Here is a 15895-nt window from a genome sequence, read left to right as displayed (position 1 = left end):
AGAGCAAAGTCTTCGCCATGTACATTCTCGTGTTGCCCATGAAGTGCAAATTGACAGAATAATTGACAGCATCAATGCACCTGGTCCACTCACTCGTTCAAGGGCAACTCAGCTAGCAAATTTCTGTGGGCACTTCGCATTCGTCTCAATATCAGAACCCAAGAAAGTTGAAGAAGCCTTCATGGAACCTGAATGGATTCAAGCTATGCAAGAAGAGCTTCAACAGTTTGAGCTGAACAATGTATGGGAACTGGTTAAGCGTCCTGATCCACGGAAGGACAACATAATAGGCACCAAATGGATATACCGCAACAAACAAGATGAGCATGGTCAAGTTGTCAGAAACAAAGCTCGTCTCGTTGCTCAAGGATATACTCAAGTGGAAGGCATTGACTTCGATGAAACATTTGCTACCGTGGCTAGGCTTGAAGCCATATGCATTCTGCTGGCCTATGCAAATCATCATAACATACTTCTATATCAAATGGATGTGAAAAGTGCCTTTCTCAATGGCAAGATTGAAGAAGAGTGTATGTTGCACAACCGCCTGGCTTTGAAAATCCAAAACATCCTGACATGGTATACAAGCTCAACAAGGCACTGTATGGCCTCAAACAAGCCCCTAGGGCCTGGTATGACACACTCAAATACTTCCTGAAGAGCAAAGGCTTCATACCTGGTTCCCTAGATCCCACTCTTTTCACGAAGACATATGATGGTGAATTGTTTGTGTGCCAAATATATGTGGATGACATTATCTTCGGCTGCACCAATCAGAAGTACAGTGAAGAGTTTGGATACATGATGCAAGAGCAATATCAGATGTCCATGATGGGGGAGCTGAAGTTCTTCCTTGGTCTTCAAATACGACAACAATGCAATGGCATCTTCATATCTCAAGAGAAGTATCTCAAAGATTGCCTGAAGAAGTTCGGTATGCAAGACTGCAAAGGCTTCACAACACCAATGCCAGCCAAACATCATCTAGGTCCTGACGACAATGGTAAAGAGTTCGATCAAAAGGTATACCGCTTCATGATTGGTTCTTTGCTTTATTTGTGTGCATCTAGGCCAGATATTATGCTTAGTGTTTGCATGTGTGCTCGATTTCAAGCGGCACCAAAGGAGTCGCATCACTTAGCTATGAAGCGAATTCTTCGATATTTGGCTCACACCCCAACTCTAGGATTATGGTATCCAAAGGGCTCAGAGTTTGATTTGGTTGGATTTTCGGATGCTGATTATGCTGGTGACAAAATTGATCGCAAGTCTACATCAGGCACATGTCACTTTCTGGGACGATCACTTGTATGTTGGTCTTCAAAGAAGCAGAACTGTGTATCTCTCTCCACTGCTGAATCTGAATACATTGCTGCTGGATCTTGCTGCACTCAGCTTCTGTGGATGAAGCAAACACTCAAGGATTATGGCATTCATTTGAAGCAAGTACCACTTTACTGCAACAATGAAAGTGCCATCAAGATTGCCAACAACCCAGTTCAGCACTCGAAGACAAAGCACATTGAGATTCGTCATCACTTTCTCAGAGATCATGTTGTGAAGAAAGACATTGATATCATACACGTCAACACTGAAGAACAATTGGCAGATATCTTCACCAAGCCCTTGGATGAGAAGAGATTTTGCAAGTTACGGTGTGAGCTAAATATCTTGGAATCCTCAAATGTCCTGTGATCAGGCACACATCCTAACACTTATGCATATGATGACTTAGATGTGCAACGCACAAAGTAAAGTATATCTTCAATCAATGAAGACATACATTCTAAGTGTGAATACATTAATGTGGAATTTGACTTCGGAGCGCCACGATAATTGTGCGTCGTGTCTGGGTCTAATACTTCCTATACGGTGGGTAACGCCACCACCAAACGTTCTCTTTGAAGTGTTTCTCTCATGGCGTTACCTTGCAATGTCTTCACATTTGGTTGTCTTCACATTTGGTTTGGCTTTGAACATGTTTCATGATTATCTTCACTACGTTGATTGTATAGATATATATATATATGCTAGTGTTCTGTCCTCTACAGCATTCACTTATAGCTATGTCTTCATGTTGAATCTTTTGAACTAGTGAATGTGATCGGACCCCAAACTTCTCTATGCTTTCTATCTCAAACTCTATCTCTCTAAGTCATATGCATTCTATTGAAACTGTCGAATGTCTTCACTGCGTCCGTGTCAGCAGAAGATATAGAGACAACCATAAAGTCCGTTTTCAATGCTCATTCCTCCACATAAAATCCGGAGAAGTAGGAACGACCGCCCGACAATCTAGGTGTGCGTGGGATGTGGAACTGCCCCCAAAATACTGCATGATGGCCACGTACTACTCAAATGCGAATCGCCAGGGGCACCTGAGTAATAGCACAGTGCCGCCCCTGCGCCTATAAATTCACACTTACCGCGGTCATTATCTCCTTCTTCCACCCTCGCACGAACCCTAGCGCCACCGCTAGCTCTCGACGACGCCGGTGACGAAGCGCTTCGCTGCCGCAACCTCTCTGATGTCGTCTTCATGCCGATCGCGGACATCGTCCTCTCCGTTGTCGCCATAGGTGTCTTCCGTCGCCAAGTTAGGGCATGGAGGATTGAACTGCTCGGCATCATCTCCCACTTCGTCTAGCAGTTCCAAGTGTGGTAAATAAAACGTCTTTTTACAGCCCCTTTTGATCCCATGGTTCTGTCCCTTTCTTCCATAAGAAGTTTATCTTCACACAAGTTAGATCTCTTAATCTGCATCTCATAACATGCCTAGTATATTCACTTGTGCTTCATGAAGTAGTTAGATTCCTCACTTGTACTGATTCACTTGTACTGATCTGTGGGTTCGTACAAATCTGGAACCAACTTCTTATCTATGAGTGAATATCTTCGCACGATGAGGTCAATGTCTTCTAAACTGATTAATCTTCAAAACCTTCTGAGAATGCATATGACCTCTTCCCCTTCCCTCGGACCTTAATGCTGTCACAGGTACATGTCCGTGGGAGAATCCTTCGGTTCTCATAGCCTGCATTCATTTGTAGAATTCCTACAGCATCACATAAATTCTCCTGAAGCCAGTTCCTGTTGGTCCAGCAAAAGAAAGCCTTTGAAGCCTTTGAAAGTTTTGAAGCCTTTCAAATTAAAGTTTATGGCTTCAGAAGCAGCAGCAAGGAAGGGGGGCAGACAGCGATGTGAAGGAACTTCCAAAGATCTGCCTGAAGACCTGGCAGAAATGTATAAAATAGATCCTGAAGAGAATTATGGGCAGCGCAAGACCTGAATCCAATGGATTCGATGCTATTGGGCTGAACAATGGTTCAAATACCACTTCACAATCCAAAAGTATGCTGAGAAAAGTGCCATCAAAAGACCGTGGGGAGACATCTTATACAAAAACCTTGTACCTAGGTCCAGAGATGAAGCTATTGCCCAAAGCTTCTATCCATGCATGGTTCGAGGACCACGGCCTGATGATGCACATCCGTCGTCACTACTCTGGTGTCGTGACGACAATCTGTTTAAGCGCAACTTCCAGTTTGCCCAACAATCAGCGAAGCAGAACAAGAAGAAATTTGGGTTAGACTTCAACCCTGGTCCCTCAGCACCAAGGGCAGATGGCACACGCGAAGCAGAACCAAATGTCATCGATCCGTTTTCCAACCTCGAAGGCCTCATCACTTACATCCTGGTTCAAGGGACTGCAGTGAATGAGCCTGCAGCTGACACTGAGTCTGATGAAGCGCCTGCAGTGCCTGCAGTGGGGAAGCCAAAGCAGTCGAAGAAGCCAAAAGCTTCAAAGCCGGCCCCTTCATCGAAAATCTCAAGGGCGAAGCCATTGGCAACTGCACCTCCTGAAGACAGTGTGCAGTCTGAAGACGTATCCCGCGTCTCCAAGCCCCAGAAGGCCAAGGTGCCTCAGCCACACACCGGCAAAGAGCTCACAGCTGCTGCCATTCTGCGCAGCGAAGCCATTGATCTGTCAAGTGATGAAGATCTTGGAGATGACGCTCTAGAGCAGCTCATCAAGAGCAAAGAGGAAGCTGAAATCTTCAACAATTTGCCTCTCTTTGATGTCGCCATCATCCACAACTTCATCGACGAATGGTTTGCCACACCAGACATCAGCTTCGAAGATCTGCAGCTGCCCGTTGGCCTCAGCGTCACCTTCCAAGGCGCTATTGCTTCAGAACTTGCAATTGCCCAGCGCATTGTTGAACTGAAGCAGAAAATTGATCATGAAAAGGCTCAGTTCAAGAAGCATGTGGCCAAGCTCAGTGTGCAAGAAGTGAAGAGCTTCAAGATCATGATGCACGAGCTCAAGGAGAACTTTCTGAAGAAGCATGCAGAAGCTCAAGGTTCACGTGAGCGGATGAAGTCTCTGGCTGAGAGATGTGTGCAAGCCTACAATGAGGCTGAGAAGCGCAAGGCACTTGGGCGTCCTGGCATCGACCCCAAGATGGCCGCAAAGAAAAAGCAGAACACTGTTCCAGCTGAACCAGAGGCATCAAGGCAGGAAGCAGTTCCACTTATTTTCCCAACTGCAACGACTGGCTTGAAGCCAAAGAGCCGTTCAACAGCTTCAGAGCTCAAGAAGACACGAACTGCTGAGGCTGAAGCCCGGAAGCGGAAAAGCTCTGAAGCCTCTCCTACTGCCCCCAGCAAGAAGAAAAGAAAGACCAAGAAATCTCGGGCTGCTCCCACAGAGCCCTTGATAGTTGAACCTATTTCTATGGTTCAACCGAACGCAGAACGACAACTGATAGTTCATGAGCCTGCTTCCACAGAGGCTCCTGAAGCTGAAGACATACCAGCAGTCGACCCCATCGCTGCTGAAGATATTGGTCATCAGGACAATGTACAAGATGATGCAGCCCTTCCTCAGTATGAACACAGCGAACTCATCAGCATTGGTCGTCCTCTAACGCCAATTGCACAAGATGCATCATGGGCGGATCGCCCTCAAGAGGAAGAAGACCTTGAGGCCCAGCCCACTCCAACCCCACAGGCGTCGTCTGTGTTCCGTAGGCTTCGCAGAGGTCCAAGGCCTCAAGTCTATGCTGAAGACATTCCGGCTGCATCAGCCGAAGAAAATGAAGAAGTACCACAAGATCCTACTCCCCCGCTACACCATGAAGCAGTTCTCCAGGAGAACGTGCCTAAGTCTGACCCTCCAGCTAGTCAAGTGGAGGCTGAAAATGTTGAGGCTGTCACAACCAACACTGAAGCCAATGTGGAGCCCTCCCCACCAAAAGCTTCAGCAGACAGTGAAGCTACTAATCCAGACACTTTTGTTCCTGAGTCTGCTGCAGGTCCTCAATTTGATTACCATGTTGAGCACAGGCCTCATGTCCAGAAGCCAGTCCCAAGGCTGCCAAGGTTCCCAGGTCCTGCATCAGCACCTGGCTCCTTTGACATCAATAGCTTCAAGGCAGATAATATGTTCTTCAACAGCTCCAAGAACCCATATTCAAGGGAAAGGATTTCATCAGATAGGTTCTGGAGCTATCCTCAGCGCAGCTACTATTCATGCATCCTATACAACCAAGGTCGCATCTTCCCGCACAAGCGCCTTGATGTTGAAGCCATTGCTGGTCTGCCCTGTCTAGAGGAAGCTTTGGATTGCTTTAAGCAAGTGGGTCTGCTGCAGTTTGTCACTGATGAAGAGCACTGGAATGAAGAGCTTCTTCTTTAGTTCTATGCCACCCTCCACATTAAAGGATACAACAGAGATCCGAAGACTTGGGTCCTGGAGTGGATGACCGGCAATGTCCATCATGAAGCCAATGCATTTGATATCATTGAGCTCATCGGCTTGCCCACTCCTGGCGAATTCTTCGAGGAAGGCTGTCAACTACATGCTGAAGCTATTGAGAGCATATTCCAGAGGCCTGAACCAAATATGAGTTAGATGCTCTCAATGATGAAGCCATTGCCCCATGATGCACCCTATCCAACTGAGTTCTTTGTTGAAGACCTTGAGTACCTGCCCAGGACCATATATCACATCATCCGGCGGACTCTCTGGCCCATTAAGGGACACTCTCCACATGCCAAGATTGAGGGTGCAATGAAGACTCTCATATTCTATATCCTTCATGGCAAATGCGTCAACGCACAGGATTTCTTCATACGCCAACTTGCAGCGTCAGGCTCAGATTTATTTGGTTTGAAGTTCTATGCTCCTTGGGTGATGAGGCTGATCAAACTGCACTCTGCGATCTCGTATCAGCCCTCAGCCCAAAACCATCGGATCTTCTTGCCAAATGTGGATACCTCTGCTGAAGCTATATATCCTGAGCCTGCCAAGCAACCTTTAAGTCTTCAGAATGCAGAACACCAGAGCTTCACTCAGAACAATGAAGGTGTTGAAGCCATCTCCAGGGTGTATCCTTTGGCAGGCACTACACGTGCGCCACACCCTGCTTCAACTGACGTCACTGATAGTGCAACTGCTTCAAGACCGAAGAAGCGCGCTCGTGTTCTCAATGACCGAGAGCTTCTTGTGGCCCTTCATCAAAAACAAGATAGGCATCACGACTGGCTAAAGCGTCAGATGAAGAGCCTCTTGGTGGATGTTAATCGTCTTCGAAATCTTGCCACCAAGAATGCTTTCGCCACTCATGAAACCTGTCGTCGTACCTGGAAAGGGCTATCAATGATGTGTACTGAAGCTGAACTTGAAGAGGATAGCTTCACTGAGCGATTCAAGTTTGACACCACACCTCCTAGAAGGGCTGTGATGCGCAACACACCATCACTTGAAGACTCTGAGTTTTCTTCATCTGCTGCCACAGTCACTGCCAGAATCATTGATGAAGAAGACGATGCTACATCACCGCCACCTGCTTCAGCACCTCCAAGCTCTTCTGCACCTCCAAACACCTCCAACGACCCTGCTGCTCCTGGGAACGAGTAGACACTCTATGTCTTCAAACCTTTTTGGTCTTTGCTGACAAAAGGGGGAGAAGCATATGGGTTTATAGTATTCAAGCGGGTCCATATGGGCGGGTGCTTTATGTTTTGCTATATTTTTGCTTCGTGCTTACAACTCTCATTTTTGCTTCATTTGGTTCTTTGAGTTGTAACACTAAAACTCGATGGTCGTCTGCTACTTGTTTGCCACCCTGTTTGCGAAGATAAATTTCGCATGTGCGACGATAAATTCCGCACTTATCTCATTCTGCAAACGTCCAGTTTCCATTATGCATGTCATTATCTTCATATATATTCACATGCATAGTGGATTGTCATCATAAGCTGAAGTGGATCTCCACAAGTACAACCTGCCATGTGCATTTGCATTCCAAAAGCAAATTAACTTGTATGCACATCTTCAGGGGGAGCCCTTGCAACTTATGAAGACAATTCCTTATCCTTTACAATTTCACAGACTATATTCCCCGTTGAAAACTTCAACTAGTTTGTCATCAATCACCAAAAGGGGGGAGATTGTAAGTGCATCTAGTGCCACCCCTAGTTGGTTTTGGAGTATTGACGACAAATCTAGTTGAGGGACTAATGTGTTTGTGAGAATTGCAGGATAACACAGGTAGAAGTCCCTCATTGATTCGGTTTTACTACCAGAGATGACCCCTAAAAATGTATGAAGACATTGAAGCCAAAGATGGTATATGAAGATATTCACATTGAAGTCTATGACAAAAGAAGACACGTTATGAAGCCTATGGAGCTCGAAGACTTAGATCTTTCGTAGTTCTTTTTCTTTTGTGTTGAGTCATAGGAACCACCGTACTGTTAAGTGGGGTCTAGGAGAACCAGTCAGAATGACTTAAGTGATGCCCAAACTAAAAACCTATGTCTTCGAGTGAAGACAATGAGAGCGAATCTTGTCCAGAGCCGGACAAGTCAGCTTTGCTTGTAGCCCAAGTAAAGTTGCCATGAGAGTTTGAAATCTGACCGTTGAGACACGTGTCGGTTCCTTAGTGACCCAAGGTCATTTCGGACAAATTAGGTCGGGTTGCCAAGTGGCTATAAATAGCCCACCCCCTACAACCATAAACGGTTGGCTGCTCAGATTTCAGTGCACGGCTTTTGTCGTTTGAGAGCAACCCACCTCGAAGCCTTTGAGAGAAAATTCCTAGCGAGGAGAAAAGCCCTAACCACCCAGTGCCAGAGAATATTGGGCATCACTTAAGTCTTCTTATCTGTGTGATCTGAAGACTTATTACACTTGAGGACTGTGAATCCTCCAGACGGTTAGGCGTCGCGTTCAGAGCATCCAAGAGACATTGTGGATTGCCAGTGAACGAAGTCTGTGAAGGTTTGGGAGTCTACCTTGAAGACTTACCAGAGTGATTGGGCGAGGACTAAGTGACCTTAGCTCAAGGAGAATACGGTGAGGACTTGGTGTCCTGAGCTGCGTGTTCAGGACTGGGTGTCCGGGACTGTGTGTCCTAAGGTTTAAATACCTAGCCGCTCCAACCAGATGTACAGTTGTCACAGCAACTGGAACTGGTCCAACACATCATTGTCTTCAATGAGTCACTGGTTTCATCTTCACTTCCTTATTCTTACTGCTACTCATTGTGAAGCCATTGCATGCTTGCTCTATCTTTTGTCTTCACAACGTGAATGTATGATCTGTTTGGCTTCATAACTTCTTCCTACCTGATCCTTATTACACTACAGCTGTTTGTCTTTGTGCTTTCACTCTACTGAATACTTGACCATGGCTTGCCTAGTGTAATCTAACTTCCGCTGCATAGTAAATAGGCAAAATCTTCGTTGTTTGTCTTCATAACTCCCACGTTTTGAAGACTTCCATAAAAATCGCCTATTCACCCCCCTCTAGTCGATATAACGCACTTTCAGCGTCATCCAGAACGCCCGTCTCGCCAACACGCACATCCGAGCCAGCCTCATCCGCCTTCACTTCCACAATTGCTTTTGTTGAGGGCTGTGATGGCTTGCTTTTGCTCGACAACGACCTCCCGCCGATCATGACCGAGGAGGAGGTCCCTGCCAACGACAGGTCAGCGCGCGGGTTCGATGTGGTCGACGGTATCAAGCATGCGCTGGAGAACGCGTGCCATGGCATCGTGTCGTGTGCTGACATCCCCGCCCTCGCCTCCGAGACCTCAGTTGAGTCGGCTGGAGGGCCTCGCTAGAGTGTGCTGGTGGGCCACCGTAATGGACTTCTTCAAGAATTTCGAGGCCTCAATGGTCAAAATGGGGAACATAACCCCGTTGGCCGGAAGGGTCGAGGTGATTAGGAACAACTGTCAGAGGGTGAATAGAAAACCCTACTCACGAATGAGATTGATGTTATGAGTTTTGAAATAGTTGTCTTTGTGTAAATCATTCATTTAATTCATTCTAACTGTAAAGTGTTCCCTTTCTTTGGAAACAAATGTAATTTTTTTTCTTCACTACACGTGATTGTCACGAACCCATTTTTTACATACCAGATGACTTGTTTTCGATAAACATATTCATATCACTCTACCATCATTCATTCTAATCTTCTGTAAGATCACTGCTACAGAATGACATGTCATGGAACTGCGTACCTATTTTTTGAAGTTTTCATGTCATTGACTTACCGAAACATTCATAGTTTTATATCTATTTTCAATAACGTATTAATAAAGTAAAAAATCATGCACATTTTTATGTCTATGATTTCAGATTTTCCGGACTCCGAAATATAAAAGAAAAATATGTTAAAGAATAACATTGGGTACAAGACACATGCCAATGGAGGGCCGAAGGGGATTCATGTGGGCCCATACCCACTTGAGCAGAACAAGCTAGCCGTGACGGGGGCAGAAAGGTCATTAGTGGCAGGTTTTGCTGTGGGGGAAGCCCACCACTACGAATATGTCAGCCGTGGCGGGCATGACGCCCACCAGTGGTAACTAGGTTTCTTAGACTAGCCACAATGGGGAGTAACTTAGAGTAGTAACATGCATATATTACTAGTCTATGTTACTACCTCCACAGTGGGGAGTAATATATGTGTGGTATCATGCAACACTTCATTTATTATGCTATAGGGCATGTGTGATGTTACTCATAATAGTAGTAACTAGCTATGTTACCACATGTCTCTTTTGTGGCCGCATGCATCGCCCAGATGCAGAGGCCGGGGGTCATCCTTCTTTTCTAAAAAAACAACATGTCTCTCTCTTCATTTATTACTTGCCACATCATCTATTTTGTCTAGATATGTGTGATGTTACCACATATGTTACTCTCATTATGGGTAGTCTTATGACGAGTAGCACTGATTACCCGACACTGGTGGGTGATAGTAATAATGGCGAGCAGACCAGAGCGCCCGCAAGTGATAGACGTCCTGGTGAAAAAATATGGCTGCGACGACACAACGTTTGTACACATGACTTGTAAAGAGTAAAATAGTTATATGATTCTTAACATAATTGAACAAGTCTTTATCAATTTTGAATGGAAACAATTAAGTTCCATATTTGTTCCACTAGAATCAAACAAAAACAACAATGTATCATCCATCGTCTTAACAAACAAACAAACAACAATATATATTTATTAACATCTTAACAAACAAACTACCACTTCGGGATAATTTCTAAACGAGGTCAAAGTCAACCATCATGTGTAACAAGTCGTTCCTGCCGTCGTTCCTTATTGTGATTAACACATGTGTGCCAACCCTCGATCCCTTTCCTGTGAGGAACTACTCCCAAACGACCTCACTAAAGGATATGTGCCCGTCTTTCTCCGTCTTGTACTCAACGATGTTGATGGGTCCTTCTCCAAGGCATACTCCAGCAGGGCCTATCACTGGGATGTTCAAAACAGAAATCACCTTCATAGGTAGGAGGACAATAGTATCCCAACCCATCAGGGTTTAAATCCTGTCACATTATTTTGGATTTATTTCAGAATTTCCAGCGATACGTGTTTAATGGGAAGAGATGTTCCTGTTGACTACGAGGCGCCTGCGGTGACTTCGTCAATCTCAAGATGTTATGCCCGCTCAGTCTCTCGGAGGTGCTCATAAGGGTAGGGTGTGATTGTGTGTGTTCATAGGGGTGAGTGCGCACGCGTATATATGAGCGTCTGCGTCTGTACTGTATTCTAAAAGAAGGTAATTTCTAAGATTCCCTAAATTAAAAGCAAAAAGAGCACACTAGCACAAAATATTAGGCATCGCCATATAGTGCACACAAAAAATAATACTAAAAAAATATACCATGACGTGTGTGACAATGTTTGTCTTAGTCAAACGGTGCACAAAAGGTATTCATGTAGTCCTAAGTGAGTGGGAGGGGTTACCACAGACATTGTTGGTCTCATCCTTAGTGAGTATATTCATTCTTTGCGAGAAATATGCAGAATATAATGGATCATCCTGAGAAGGGTCGCTGATATAGATTATCCTTAATCTGGGGACTTCTTTCAAGAAAAAGCATATATACTCTCTCGATGAGCTCATTCTTTGAAATGAAGTTCTCGCATACACGACGGCATATGAGGGTCCTTTCCTGTTCTTTATGGCCTTGAACTTTGAGTGACCGCTCCGTGTCATCTTTAAAGAGCACAATGTCACCTGTTGCATCATTGAACTCCACCCTAACGTTGCATGGGATACACTATACAACAATAGAGAAAATGCAGTAAATAATTAATGGTAAAGAAACTAAAAAAAATAAAATTGTTACCACTGATTTCTTGGATCCCTCCTCCAAGTAGAGCCAAAAGTCACTCCACATAACAAGTTGTTTGTGCAGTCAGATTTGCAGATTCGGCGCATCATCCTATTATGCGCATGACTCATTTTATCCCAACAAACATTATCAAAAATCATCATTCGCATGTGTCTTAGAATGACATAATTTCTAAGTTTTTGCCTCTATACAATCATTGTCACAAACACCAATCAAGAAAAGGTCAAACATGACTTTGCAAGTGCACCCCTATAGTAAATATTTGACATACTAGTTTATCAGATTAACATTTGAGAACATCTCAGCTCATCACCAAAGCGAAGAGGCTGGCGGCTTAAACGGGTTAAATATCAAAGGGAAAAATCAGCATGAGCTTTGCTGAAAATTGAACAAATTGAGTGTCAGAAAATTGATGAAACTGATATTAATCAACGTTTCACCAAAACGCCGGCACTCATTCTTGAATACCTATAAATTTAAAAAAATGGAAAACTTTTGAATACATATGCTATTTAATCAAAAGGGGTCAATTAAGGTAATAATATACGTACTTTGCTAAACGAACCAATACATACATGAGCACACACAAACCTGATTTGTTTGTAAAAGAAACATTTCTGTGAACCCTAAACTCGACTTGTAACAAAAATGTCCCTGCGAGCTTTCGACCCTAACCCTCGCCAAGACTTATGCATCGACGACCCCACATCTAAAGGTGAGGAAATTAAACATCGGCCTTCTGGGTTCCAAAAGTAAAACGTGTGAACATCTAATGTGATAAACGAACACGTGCAGTGCCCATGAACGGGTGGAGAGCAAGGACCCAACGATCGCGGTGGCAGACGACTTCTTCTTCGTTAGCAAGGGCAGTTCGGGAGGCGCGGTGAGCAACCGCTATGGGCCTGGACACGCTACCCCTGACGGCGGCGCGTTTTGTGCATCTAGAGAGATAAAGGTCGATGAGCGAGGGGAAAGGGCGGGGTGGCTTACGTACCGACGACCCATTCGGTGATGGGTGCGGGCTTTGGAGGCAACGACGTTGTCCGGCGGCTAGGCATTTGAATGGAAATGTTCAAGAACCGCGAAGGCTTATGCACACCCAGATTTAGTAGCGACACGTGGCATCGAGGGCCTGCTAGTCATGCATATTAACAGTGGTGGGCAATCTAGGGTGCCCCGAGAGCAAATATTTCCTACATTTGTAGTAATCATAGGGTTTTTTAGTTTAGTGTTAAATTTTGGTTCCCATTTATTTGTGGGGTTTAAAGTAACTTCTTACTACCCGTCATGCCCAAATTTGGGACTATATTGGTCTTGTTTGTTATTTTAAAGCATTAAAATAATTTGTAGCCACTAAAATGAGCAAAATGCTCTTCTATTTAATAAGAGATGCAAGTGAGCTCTGAAAGAATGAAACTCGGCATGGTTTCATTATATGATCTCTATAGAATGTGATAAAAAACTGAGAGGGAAAAACTTAATGCACTTCGTGTACAAAGTGAACACTCTCAAACGAAGTATCAAAGTTGCCACAGAGAACTCAATGTATTTACATCATTTCATGTTTAAACTTTTTCTTTGTTTAATATGCATTGTCAAAAGTCTCTTGATCAAATTGGGGACTATTCTGGTTTGATTAACTATTTTTAGAATATTAATTGATTTTCTGACTATTGAAATGGAAAAACACTCTGTGGTTCAAAATAATATACAAACAATCTCAAGAAAGGATGAAACTTGTTATGATGTCATCATATGACCCTCATAGGGTGTAGTAAAAATGTGAGAGTCTTAGGGCATCTCCAACGACAACCCGTAAATTTCCTCCCGCATCCACCCGCAGGTAGGGTGGATCAGTCCGCGGACATGGATGCGGGGGTGGCCATCCAACGCTTCCCGCATACATTAGGACAACATTTCGAACTAACCAGGCAAATTTGGTTCATACATGGTCGGATTTCATATAAATATGTAGGATTTCATTATATTTTGGACACACATCAACTAAAAGCGGTGCTCGTCCAACACTGGAGGTATAATTAATTTATGTAATCTATGATCGCCGGCGCCCGTTCCCCGTGTCCGGCCATGATCCCTGAGAACTAAAGCTTCGCCTCGAGTTTTTCCCCATCGCTCTCAAGCTACGCCTCCGCAACTTCCACCTTCAGAGCCACGGGAAGTGAAGTTGTCTGCTTCTACATTGCCACCAAGCGGCTAATTGGCCGACAATGTTGAGCCCACCAAGCTTGGCTAAAATGGGAGGGAAGGAGTGTTGGCCTTCTTGGGACCCAAGCAACGGCGACCTACCGTGCTCTACTCTTCCTCGTGGACGGCGGTGCCCGCGGACGTGTCTGCTTCGTGGTCGGGGCGCAGGGGCATGGCGTTGGCGGAGCCGAAGATATCCTCCGCCTCTTCGTTGGTCTTTCCCCACACCTCGTCCGCCGCCTCGTCGAACTCCTTGTAGGTGGTCTCCAGTTCCTTTTTATGCTAGAAGTACCACCAGTGGGCGAGGCAGATCTCATGGGCGGAGTGGTAGGACTCAAGCAGCGCTGCCTGCTCCGCTAGGTTCGTGTCCGGCGCGATGGCCCTAGCAGCGGCGAGCTTCTCCTCCGGTTGTTGGTGCTCTTGGAGGAGCTAGGGGTCGTAGGCGATGTCGGCATGTGCCTCCCGGAATTGCTCCTCCAGCTTGTCCCGCACCATGTCCATGTAGTGGGCACATGCCTCGACGATGGTGGCGTCGACGAGGAGCGTGGCACCGACTCATCACTGCCCATGTTATTCATTGGGATCGTCCTTCGGCTGTCTACCGACCAGCCAGCCGACAGCTCCTTCTGCTTCGCCGTTAGCCCGTCCAACAGAGCATTGGAGCGCAACAAAGCAATGGTGGGAGTGGTGCAGAGAGGAGAAAGGGATCGGAGGCGGATGACAGCGGCTATGACCAAGGCATTAGTTTGTATAGCAATCGTGGGCGATAGAGGGACGAACATGTGGTGTCGGAGTAGCCGCCTCGACAACTGCGTGTCATTAATGTGGGCAATAGATGGATGGACAGATGGCCGTCATGTCGTTTGAACATGGAACAGTTGCCTGCACCGGGAAGAGGCGCAAATGGCGATGTCTCGGCCGGCATGCCGCCTTGATGCCGATGCTAGTGAGAGGTTGTATCTGCTCTGGTCGGGCATGAATGCAACACTGACGCTCTGCAGCGGCGCTGGCCGTTCTCGGTGGGAAGCGCGTGCGGTCAGGGAGGGGATTTGGGTGGGCCAGGGTGGTCAGACGTGGGCGTGGCAGCGGTCCGGACGCCCGCAAAGCCCCCCCCCAGCCCCCCCCCCCCCCACACACACACACACACACACGTTTGTCTCTGTTTTGCGGGAGAGAACATGGGTGGACCGCTCGGCAGACAGTTACAGGCCTGTGTTGGATAGCAGAACACATCCAGACAGCGCGGTCCGAACGTATGCAGACGTTTTGAGGATCGGTGTTGGAGATGCCCTTACGGAAAAAAATTGATGCACCCTGTATACAAACTGAACACTTTGAGACAAAGTACCAGGGTTACGAACAGAAGCCTAGGACTTCATAGAGAACTCATTTTTTTAACAAATTTCGCATTCAAACTTTTTCTATTTTTGTTATACATAGTGAAAAGTCTCATGATCAAATTTGGGGCTATTCTGGGTTGATTTGCTATTCTTAAAGCATTAATTGATTTTCTGACCATTAAAAAGAAAAAACACTCCTTGGTTCAAAATAACATGCAGTTGATTTTAGAAAAGGATGAAACTTGGCATGGTGTCATTATATGACCCTGATAGGATGTGGTAAAAATTTGAAAGTATTATGAGAAAAATTGAATGCACTTTGTGGACAAACCGAACACTCTCTGACGGGGTATCAGGGTTTCAAATAGTAAGTGTGGAATTGATATAGAACACAATTTCTTTTACATTTTACTCTTCAAACTTTTTTTATATTTAACACACACCACTCAAAGTCAAAGGAGACTTTCTACAGAAATAATTAGTCACAAAATGCGCACATGCTTCCTTTTCCCACCTTCTACAAATCTTAAAAGACTTTCCGCGGAATGGCTAGTAGTATTCTAAACCAAAAGCGTTGCTTGTTGAAGACTTCCCGTGTATACAAATAGAAGCAAAACGTCTCTCATTGTATAAAGAAAATAAAGAAATGGGAGAAGGATAGAAGAAATG

The 15895-nt window shown here is 45.3% G+C and overlaps 1 pseudogene; it reads left to right on the top strand.

Annotated features, from left to right (window-relative positions):
* Window positions 1–9242, top strand: part of LOC123057100 (peroxidase 54-like) — a 33945-nt pseudogene extending 24703 nt beyond the window's left edge.
* The last annotated feature ends 6653 nt before the right edge of the window (window positions 9243–15895 follow it).

Source organism: Triticum aestivum, chromosome 3A (assembly GCF_018294505.1).
Source record: "Triticum aestivum cultivar Chinese Spring chromosome 3A, IWGSC CS RefSeq v2.1, whole genome shotgun sequence".
Lineage (NCBI taxonomy): Eukaryota > Viridiplantae > Streptophyta > Magnoliopsida > Poales > Poaceae > Triticum > Triticum aestivum.
The sequence above is the reverse complement of the archived record's forward strand: the minus strand, read 5'-3'. Positions and strand labels throughout refer to the sequence as shown.